Raw genomic sequence first — 10405 nt, 5'->3', positions numbered from 1 at the left:
ACACAGCTAAATAATGATTATAGAGAGCCTTTAAGTTTCATTGGAATGGATGTGATGGTACGAGTGTTTTCCTTGCTAAATTGGATGGTTTGGTTGTGTAAAATAAGGTTATGCAGAGATCTATATATATTTGGTTCGGTTGGAGAGGGTGTATATTAATTTTCTCACTGTTAAATTAAAGCTTCTTAACATACTGAGAGTAATACAAATGTGCTAACCATCAGATTCACTCATATGTATCTAACTTCCTTTTCATTAGCTTTTATTTGTTTCATTAATGTTTCACTGTCATGTCCTTGTTTTTACTTGTGCAGCTATTATTATTATTATTATTCCCTTTCTAAAACTAAGGTCGCTGATTGCAACCAGTAGCCTATGCAAGCTTGTCAAAATGGCAGATCATGACCAGCTATGTGGACACACTGGCGGTGTCGTCCCAATAGGCAGTGACTGTTGAGATGGTAATTTTTTTGTTCAAGCACAGCATTATGAACAACTGTGGCTAGAGTTGGTGACCCGTCATGCCATCCGCCCTCCCCGTGAACCCGAGTGTCCAGTCCTAGGTGTTCAGAAGAATTGCAATTGTAATCATGAATCACATGTTTTAATCTGCTTCAAGGCAATGCAAGTTATTTCTATATTTACGCCAGCCTGCAAATTCCACAGTAAGGTATGCGGTTATGGCATTCAAATTCCAACTATGATTTGGTTTACAAGATTGATTTATTAACTAGCAGTGCTTCTGGGATATTTGGGGTTAAATTTATTTTTGATTAATTCATGTATATGAAGACTAACTGATGTGCTGCTAAGGTACCAGGCTGCTGGGAAATTTGGGTTTAAATTTATTCTTATTTAATTCATGTATATGACGACTAACTGATGTGCCGCTAAGGTATCAGGCTAAGAGAAAGAGAAGATCAGTAAACCAGCAAACTCCATTAATGAAACATGCGGCAATGACCTTACTTGTCAAATTAAAATGATACTATGAAACCACTTATATTTTGACAGAAAGACAATTTTGGAAGAGAGAAATAGTAGTGCACCGCCTTCACCATTTACCACGGTTGGCTTTAGGAAATAATCCAATGAGCCACTATACTGTTTTAACCACGTTTATAAACCCTGCTCGATATATGTTTGAGTTGAGAATTAGTTTTTTAATGCCTAATTTAGTAATGGAGTCACTATATAATGGACTTGCATATTGTGCCATGTACCCATTGTAAATGGTTTTTGCTTGCTACCCCGTATGGGTATGTTGAAATAAAATCATGTATGGGGCTATTTCTCGTATTGTCATAATGTTAGAAAGGTAACAATACAAGTTTCTAAACTCACAAGAACATATGTGATGTCCCTTCTCTAACGCTTTTTTTGCCTTCATCTTAAGTAGGCCCAGATTGTAATCCTGCAATGGCAAGGCGACGACAACACTAAGACACGAGTACACAAGCATGGTGAGGTGGAGCTCTGTTAGAGATGCAAACATGTGGATCTAGGGTTAAGAAGAGCGGTGTTGGTATGAAATTTGTCTTATATGAGAACAAATTAAAATCTCAGTGTATCACTTTATTACGAGGGAATTTAGACATTTGGTATCATCTACCTATGAGCTTTTTTGTAAGAATGACATACACATTCAAGCCTGAATCATCATTGTATTATTTTGTTGGACAATATTATCGTGTGAAAAAATCCCTCGGGTCGTCTACCAAACCCTGCAACCCCTTCCCTCCAAATGCCACCCCCTGCCGACCCTACCTCAGTGATTCTTACAAAATGCCACCTGACAATTAGTGTCCAATCGCGCTCCCTCTCCGTCCCCACGATCCCTCTCCCTCGTGCCTCCGCGCTCGCCCACGCCATCTCCTGCTCTCCCCCCTTCCATGAAGCCGCGCCGCCGCCGCAAGCCCGTGCTGAGAAGGAGAAGGCCCGCCGACGGAGCGCCGAGAAGCAGAAGAACCGCTGAGAAGACCCTCGCTCGAAGTCGTCGTTCACACCCGCGCCGTCGTCCTTGCCTCGCCCCGATCAGCCGAATATCCTAAAGCCACACATATTTATACGGTGAGTATAACATACTTTGTTATTAGGTTTTGTGATAGATTTTTCAAGACACGTAGTATTACCCATGTGACAGGCATTAATATTAACATATATACTCGAACCTGTGTATAGGATGGTATGGAGATGCGACGTAACTTATTCGTGGATTTATTGACGCACAAAAGAAATGAATATCAGAGATTTCTTCCTACCGATATAAAACATTATCTTAGCCGCATCACGAAAAGGTATGTACAGTAGAGTTGGTGAGCCTGCGATGCCGCTCTCTCCGTGACTATGTTTATTTCACGAACTTTGCTATTTGGATTAAATGTCACTTTAACGTCAGTATTTAATTTCACAATATTGTTATCTTATCGTGCGATCCATGTGTTTTTAGTATAAAAGTTTTGCTGTTCCGTAGCAACGCATGAGCACGCTATCTAGTTGTTATTAGAAAAATAAATATAGATAGAAACTGAGAAATATTGGGGAAAAGAAAAATAACAGAAAATTTTCATGGAACGAACAACGTAAAAACAAACAGGAGATATAAAAATGTGGAAAGAAGAAAACGCGTAAAATATAAAACCTAAAACCAGAGATACTCTAGAAAAGAAAAATAATAGGGGAAATTCACGTAATGCACAAGAAAAAAAGGACGTAAAATATGACGTGAGTTGTAGAAACAGAAGCAAATCTCCTTCCATTCTCGTCAGCTTTTATAAAGTGGTATACACAGGGTATTAGAGAGAGGGAGGAGACATCATCGATGTTCCTTTAAAGACTTTTTACAAATCCGTTATTGCCCATTGAGTGTCTTCGGATTTGCTATTGGAGGTGGATGTGCGTCGTGACTCTGCCTCGGAGGTGATAGATTCAATATAGATTCACATCGGATTTGGACTCGGGCTAGTAGTTGTGAACGGAAATTATTAGTAGGGTAAAGTTGGATGAAAATTTAGGGTGGCAAGAAATTTTGCCTCTTTAGTATTAGGTATAGAGAAGTATGAAAAAATCAAACATTATTTATGTTCTATTTGGATTGACTAAAATAAGTTTTTATTCACTAAAAATACTCTAGTTGATCCAAACATCTCAACTTGTAGTCCACCTTAAAACTTATCTTGAACTATTCAACCACGCACCCTATAAAAGGCTATTAACCAGCTCTCTAGAGCTATTACAACATAAAAAAAATGAGCTGATCTAAACAGAACCTTAGTTGTAACATGTTCTCTCCTTTTTTTTTCTTTGTTCTTGTTATTTCACTATGGTATAGTACTTGCCCCATGTCACAGTAATGATGATAAATGAAAGATAATTGGCTAGAAATAATGAAGTGTAAGCTACAACTATCACATATGAACTCAATAAATCGACCATTATCATGTCCACCGTGTTCGTGAGAACTTAATTTACAACGTACTACGAACACATGTCACATATTTTTTCCAAATGGCTTGGGCCTTGCTCGCTAGACGCTAGAGGCCACAACTATATATGTATATGTAGCTTGAGGCATGCCAACCCTGCCTCGAAGCACGATTTTTTTGGCCCTAGTGTTGTGCGAGCCCAGGCTGGTCCGGCCGACATACAAAGTCATGCCTTGGCCACACCCTAGGCACGTAGGGTTGGCACGACACGACTTGCTAAAACACTTTAGGCCATAAAGGCCCACTAGTCGGTATATATATAGCTGCTCTAATTTCAAAACCTAACTCGGACTATCTATCTATCAGCTGCCGTAGTCGTGAAAGGGCATGTAGCCTAGTGGTTACAAGAGCCTTAGTAGCACCTCAGTTCTTGGGTTCGGCTCGCCGTGGGAGCAAATATTTCACGATTTAACGACGTTGTGCTTTCAGTGGTAGGTGATGTTCCTGTCGGCAGCGAGACGCGTGTAATGACTTCGTCAATCTTAAGGATTTGTCAGTCCAGTCTTCAAAGATGCTCATAGGGTAGGGATTACGTGCGTTCTATGGGTGAGTATGTCTACATTATGGGTGAAGTATGTACTCCTTCCGTCCCAAAAAAATATTATTTTTTACTTTCAAACATCTTGTTTGACCATCCGTCTTATTCAAATTTTTTATATAAATATCATATATTTTGTTATGACTTATTTTATCATTATAGATACTTTAATAATAATTTATTTATTTTGTAATTTATATAAAATTTTTAAATAAGACAAACAGTTAAACACGACGTGAAAGTAAAAAACGTCATTTTTTTTTTGGAGGGAGGGAGGATTCATTATGAGTGTCTCGTGTAATTAAAAAAAATATCAGCCGCCGCAGCCGCTCGGACTCGCGCACCTCGGATCCTTGCGCTTCCGCATCCCTTCTTCCCCTTGCGGTTCCCTCTCCTCCGCTCTGACTCGCGCGGCTCCTCGCCTTCTCGGTCCTTGGACAGACACGCTCCCACATCCCTTTCCTTCTCGCATGGGTTTGCTCTCCTCGACTCGCGCAGCCGTGAGGACGCCGGCGTGGCCGCGCGGGGCACCGGCCTCGAGCGCGCAGGCTATGTGGACGCCGACGCGGGGCACCGACCTTGAGCCGCATGCCACGAGGGCGCTGCTGGCCTCGAGCGCTCCGGTCGCGAGGGCGCCACCACGGGGCACCGGCCGCAAGGGCCTTCCTTCCCTTGCTGGCAAGTGGCAACATGTAAAGTGCCTCTAGCTACCTGCTAAACTGGTCTTGCTTCTTGGTCCGACCTGGCCCGAAAAGCAGCGCATAGTGTCGTGCCTGGGCCACTGGTAAGGCCAGCGGCCTTTGATGACCGAGATAGCTGTCCGATATTTTTTTTTCTAAAATTGTTTTAATTATTTAATTGGTTTGTATTTATTTTAATTATTTAATGGGTTTATATATATTTTAAAAATCAAGGGCTACGATTCGATATAAATCCGTCTATGAGATAACGTGGAGTATCGTAGCTTGCCGTCACTTGATTTTCCAAATCAAGTGAGTTGATGGATAGTAAAGACAGAGAAGCCACTTTTGGCCTCTTCTTCACTCACGGATCATCATCATCTAATTAACGACAAAGGCGCAAAAACGCGCTCTCTGGTCCCTTTAATTTTGATGAGTATCAGAGAGTGCTAGATTGTAGGTAGTACAAATTAAATGGGAATTACAAAATTACACTAGGTACATTGTGGTTGTGGGCAAGCTCATCATGAAACAAAGAATTCCATCCATCGGTCAGAACTCAAAAGGCGGTGCAGTTTGTGGGCAGGCCGGTGATGTGATCGACGGCGACGAGCTCCTTGGCAGCGCATTCAAGCACGTCCTGGCCGAGCTTGGCGCCGGCGGCCTTGAGCCCCTTGAGGGACACGGCCTGGTTGAAGAGGTTGAGGACGGGCAGCTTGGACGCCGGCGGCATCTTGCCAGCCGGCAGCAGCGTGGAGAAGTCGTCGGCGACGAGCGGCACCTCGAAGTCCGTCTTGTCGTGCTTGAGCACGTTGCCCTTGGCGCTGATGTGCGCGCCGGGCTCCATGTGGTTGGTCGAGAAGCTCGTCTGGCTGGGGAAGTTCGGGTAGAGGCTGACGTAGCCGCGCAGGTACATCATGTCGATGAGGAACTTCTTCCACGACGCCTGCCAGCCGTTGGTGCGCGACTTGGGGATCTGCACGGGGTTCTGCTTGGCGTCCTCCGTGAAGCGCGCCGCCATGTAGGCGTAGAACTCGCGCCAGTGCTTGGGGAAGAAGACGGCGCCCCAGCTGCAGGGGAGCTGGTGCAGGTAGGGGGTGTTGGGGTGCACCTTCTTGAAGAACTCGGTGGCGTTCCACTTGGGACGCTCCTTCACCACCTCCACCAGCCGCGGCGTGTAGAGCGAGATGGACGACAGCTCCGGCAGCGACACGGCCGGGGTCGTAGTGGTAGGCCAGCAGCGCGTACTTGATCCAGAGGTAGTAGTAGGGGGACACCTCGATGTCGTCCTCGAGCAGGAGGCCGTAGTCGTCGTCGGAGGACGGGTACCAGCTCTCGCTCACCGCCCGGATCAGCCCGCCCTGGATGATCCGCCGCCGGAGCGTCTTGGGCCCGTGCGGCCAGTCGAAGGAGTTGACCACCTTGAGCGTCGCCGCGTCCACGCGGCTGTCCATGTTGAAGCTGATGGGCACCTCGTCGCCCAGGTAGTAGGCGCTCCGCAGCGACGTCAGCAGACGCAGCAGCGACTTGGCGCGGTTCTGCGTGATGATGTTCACCGAGATGCGCATCCGGTTCCAGTCTGCGGAAGATCAGATCGAGCGATCAGCTTGTTGCGATGGCGTGTGGCGGCGTGCAAACGATGCAGAGATGCAGGTGCTTACTTGGCAGTGAGGCGGGCTTGAGGGTGGCCATCCAGAGCACTTTGGAGACGGAGGTCCTGGGGAGGAGAACGAGCGCGGTGCGGTTGACGGCGGCGGTGTCGGCAGCCATGCGGAGCGCCTCCTTGACCTTGGCGTCGATGTCGGCGAGGGCGACGACCACGCTGGGGTTGTGCATCCGGACGATGCCCCGCATGCTGGCATAGACGGCCTGGAGCACGGGCACCTCGGAGCGCGACGGGCCGGACAGCGCGCCGATCCCGAGGTCGAAGATCTTGAACCGGCGGTCCTTGCACACCACCTTGGGCCACTTGAGCACGGTGGCGGCCTCCTCGCAGGGGCAGTGTCCGCCGCCGGACACGACGAGGTACGCCTTGCGGCCGGGCGTGGTGCGGAACCGCTCCAGCAGCGGTGCCAGCGCCCGGACCTCGCCGAGGGAGTGCGCGTAGAAGAGCGCGTCCACCTTCTGCGGGTGCATGGCCGCCCACTGCGTGACGTAGCCGGAGGTGAGCGCGCGCCACCACTGCTCGTCCCGCACCTGCACGATGTCCTTGAAGATGACGGTGGTCTCGGAGACGTAGGCGAGGCGGTGCTCGCTGTCGCCCCACGTCTCCTTGTCGTTGGGGTCGACGGGGAGCACGAAGGAGCCCGCGCCCATGTACTTCTGCAGCTGGTAGCTCAGGTGGAGGTCCTCGCCGGTCATGAAGGTGAAGGGCGTCTCGATGAAGAGCGTCTTGACGAGGTCGGCGGGCAGGAACCAGGAGCTGGACAGGAAGTCCACCTGCACGATGCGGTCGACGGTGATGTCGTAGGCCGGGTCCGGCAGGTACAGCCCGGCCTCCTTGGACCGGAACTTGCGGTAGCTCGGGAAGGTGAAGTCCTTCTGCCGGAACGGCAGGATCCGGCCGATGCTCCCGAGCACGGCGCTGCCGTACTTGTCGGTGCCGGCGACGTGGCAGAGGATCTCCAGCATCCGCGCGCCCGGGATCATGTCGTCGTCGAGGACGTAGACGAAGTCGGACTCGGACTGCAGCGCCATCTGGAAGCGGCCGTAGTACTTGAAGTCGTAGCCGGAGGCGACGAAGCTGACGCGCGAGTCGTTGTAGCTCTCGACGATGCGGCGGAGCGACGCCTCGTTGGGGCTGCCGAAGGACAGCACCCAGGCGCGGTGGAACGGCAGCGTCTGTCGCCGCAGCTGCTCCAGCTGCGCGCACAGCGTGCGGCGCTTGAAGTGGTTGAGGATGACGGTGACGCGCGGCACGTTGGGGCCCGACGCGCTCCACCGGGACCTCATCCGGAGCAGCTCCGGCAGCGTCTCGGCGCCGAAGCTCCGCCGCTGGAACACCAGCACCTCGTCGTAGAGCTCGCGCTTGAGGCGGATCATGACCTCGTCCGTCGACTTCTTCTGCTCGAAGTCGATGCTCTCGTGCTCGCACACCTCCTCCGGGGACAGCGCGCCGCCGCCGGGCTGCGTGGTGATGATCTGCTTCCAGTGCTGCGCGATGCGGGTGGCCCACGCCAGGTCCGGCTTCACGTTCACGCGGAGGTCCACGGCGGGGCTCATGTAGTAGAGCAGGAAGGTGGCGTAGATGGCGAAGGCGAACTGGAGGCACGTCAGCGACGCCACGAGGCGGGACGTGTTCCTGGCCCCGCCGCGCGCGGGCTTGCCACCACCGCCCTTGCCGCCGCCGTACTCGCCGAGCATGCCCTCCAGGGAGTCACCCCTGACGATGTGCGTACGGGTGACGCCCATGGCGGGAACGCCCTGGTATTTTGAAAACAGAGCAGGAGAAGGTTCAGTGCATGTGCGCCTTTTCCCTCAGTTCAGCCTTTTGCAGAGTGAACTGAAGCCTGAACGCAATGACGAATACAAGTTTCTTCATCAGTGTGTTAAAAGAAGATTAAGTAACACTACAGGGCTACAGGATATGAATGATGAACGAATTTTCGTAATTAGTGAGCGTCCAAGTGATTAGTAGAGATTAAGAAAAGCCAACAGCCAAGAACAAGCAACTTGTAAAAATATATGACTTGCATGTGATGCATGCAGTAGGGAATCAGCAAAGCGAGCTGCCAAGAACAAGCAACAGTACACATGAACATATGGCTTTGTTCAGTCGCAGGCTGCTGCATGGCATTGTACTTAAAGGTAAAGACATCCTAAAGTAAGTACTCTCATACGGAAGTCAAAAGATCCGAATGAATGAAATCGTAACTAAATTGTCACAGTACCTTGGTAGAAACGAAAAGCCAGCAAGAAATTAAAGACTTGGTTCTTTCGATTTCGCGTTCAGAAGGAGGGTAATCTGCTATATGCAAAGAGTAGGTGTTTTCAGAAGCCGAATGCCGCGCGATACTGAACTGCAACTCAATTCCAAGAGCATGTAGAGGAAGCCTAGCTGGCTGACTAGGGACCCTAGGCTGCAGTGAGCCAGCAGCCAGCAGGAGCCTTGCCATTTATAAGGCGAAGGCGAAGGCGCAGTGCAGGTGCAGCAGCGGCGTGCCATTGGAGTCGACCTCAAACATCTGCGAAGCTTAGAGACCGAGCAAAGCGAAATAGTTTTTGCGTGGACCTCGCTTCGCTAGACGCCTAGACCCATCTGGCTGGCTGGCGCATCGTGCAATGTGCTCCGGGCCGGGCTCCGTCATTCGCTTCCTCCTGCTGCCATAGCTCCATGCCAAGAGAAGCCAAGCTTGCGTTGCCGCGAAGCTAGAGTTTAATGACAGACACAGTGGCACTGGAAGAAGGAACGAACAAAGTGCAGGATGGGTCTCCGTCGCCCGTCCCCTCTATTGGACCTGAGAAAACTATGGGGGTAGGGCATGTATAAGAACTATATGACATGTTTCGATGCGAATAAAGTAATTTTTTTTTAGTTTTAGAAAATACAATAGTTTTGAGATATTTTGTTTTTATGGTGCCATGAAGTGTTTATGCCCTGCTTGTATGTTGTGGTTTTTAGGAATCGAAGCATCAAGAAACTTTAGTTTAGAACAAGGTATGAGTAAAGTTGTGGTTCAGAAAAAAAAAGAGATCCAGAGCAGAGTTTCTAAAACTTAAAAAAAAAAGTACTCTATGCTGCGTTCGGCTGGTATGATTCTTTTACTGTTTATGCTGAAAACACTGTTTATGCTGAAATATTGTGAGAGAAAAATATTGCTCCGGCTGAAAAAAAAAGAAGCCTAACAAGCCGGCTTGTAGCTCAGCCGAACAAGCTTGTTTTAGCAGCTACCATAGTTTGTATGGTCTTCAAAACCCAAATGTTTCACAAAACCACATATTTTTTTAAACAAACAAAAAAAAGTGCATCCAAACATGGCCCTAGATGCAGCAAACTTTATGGTTTTAAAAACTATAGCATTGCTAAAACTGTAGTGCTTTTAGAGTTCTATAAACTCTACTCTACATTATTTTTTCCCTAAACTATGGTATTTCACATGTATGAGTTATATAAAACTGCAGTTTTAGAGGCCTAAAACATCTTGATAAGTGTTCTATAAAAATAATGATGAGAAATTGTTATGAATAAGTTTGTCAACAAAAGTTAGGTTTCAAATGTTATGTAGCAAAGTTATCATGATAAGTATTCTATAAGATATTATTAAAAATATATTGACAAAATTATGATCATAAGTTGTGGTAATATTATAAATAAAAGTTATGTAACTTTTCAGGAAATAGAAAATTGCAGAAATATTATTTTTCTATAAAAAGAAAGTTATGGGATTATTAACTGATCGTCTGCTGAATTCTAATTCAGTGAACGTTCGTTTGCTGATTAGTGCCACATGACGAGCCGACGATGATCTGACTGACACGGTAATGGATTGATTCAGAAGGTTCAGAGTAAGCAGCAGGCCCTTCCAGAGCAGAACGGCCGTAGCAGAGAATGCATCGTCGTTTGATGTCCTCCCATGAGTTGTTAAGTTTGAGATCAGGAAAAGACGAACAGGCTGAAAACATGCTTGTACGTACTGCTCGATCCAGTCAGTAACCCAGTTATTCTGAACCTCTGAAGCCACGAACGAGAGTGTGAAACAGAG

The 10405-nt window shown here is 48.0% G+C and overlaps 1 pseudogene; it reads right to left on the bottom strand.

Annotated features, from left to right (window-relative positions):
- Window positions 1-5139: 5139 nt before the first annotated feature.
- LOC136475133 (uncharacterized) lies at window positions 5140-9153 on the bottom strand (annotated as a pseudogene).
- Between the last annotated feature and the right edge of the window lie 1252 nt (window positions 9154-10405).

This window comes from Miscanthus floridulus, chromosome 8 (genome assembly GCF_019320115.1).
Source record: "Miscanthus floridulus cultivar M001 chromosome 8, ASM1932011v1, whole genome shotgun sequence".
Taxonomy (NCBI): domain Eukaryota; kingdom Viridiplantae; phylum Streptophyta; class Magnoliopsida; order Poales; family Poaceae; genus Miscanthus; species Miscanthus floridulus.
Note: the sequence above shows the minus strand (reverse complement) of the source record. Positions and strands in the feature narration are given on the sequence as shown.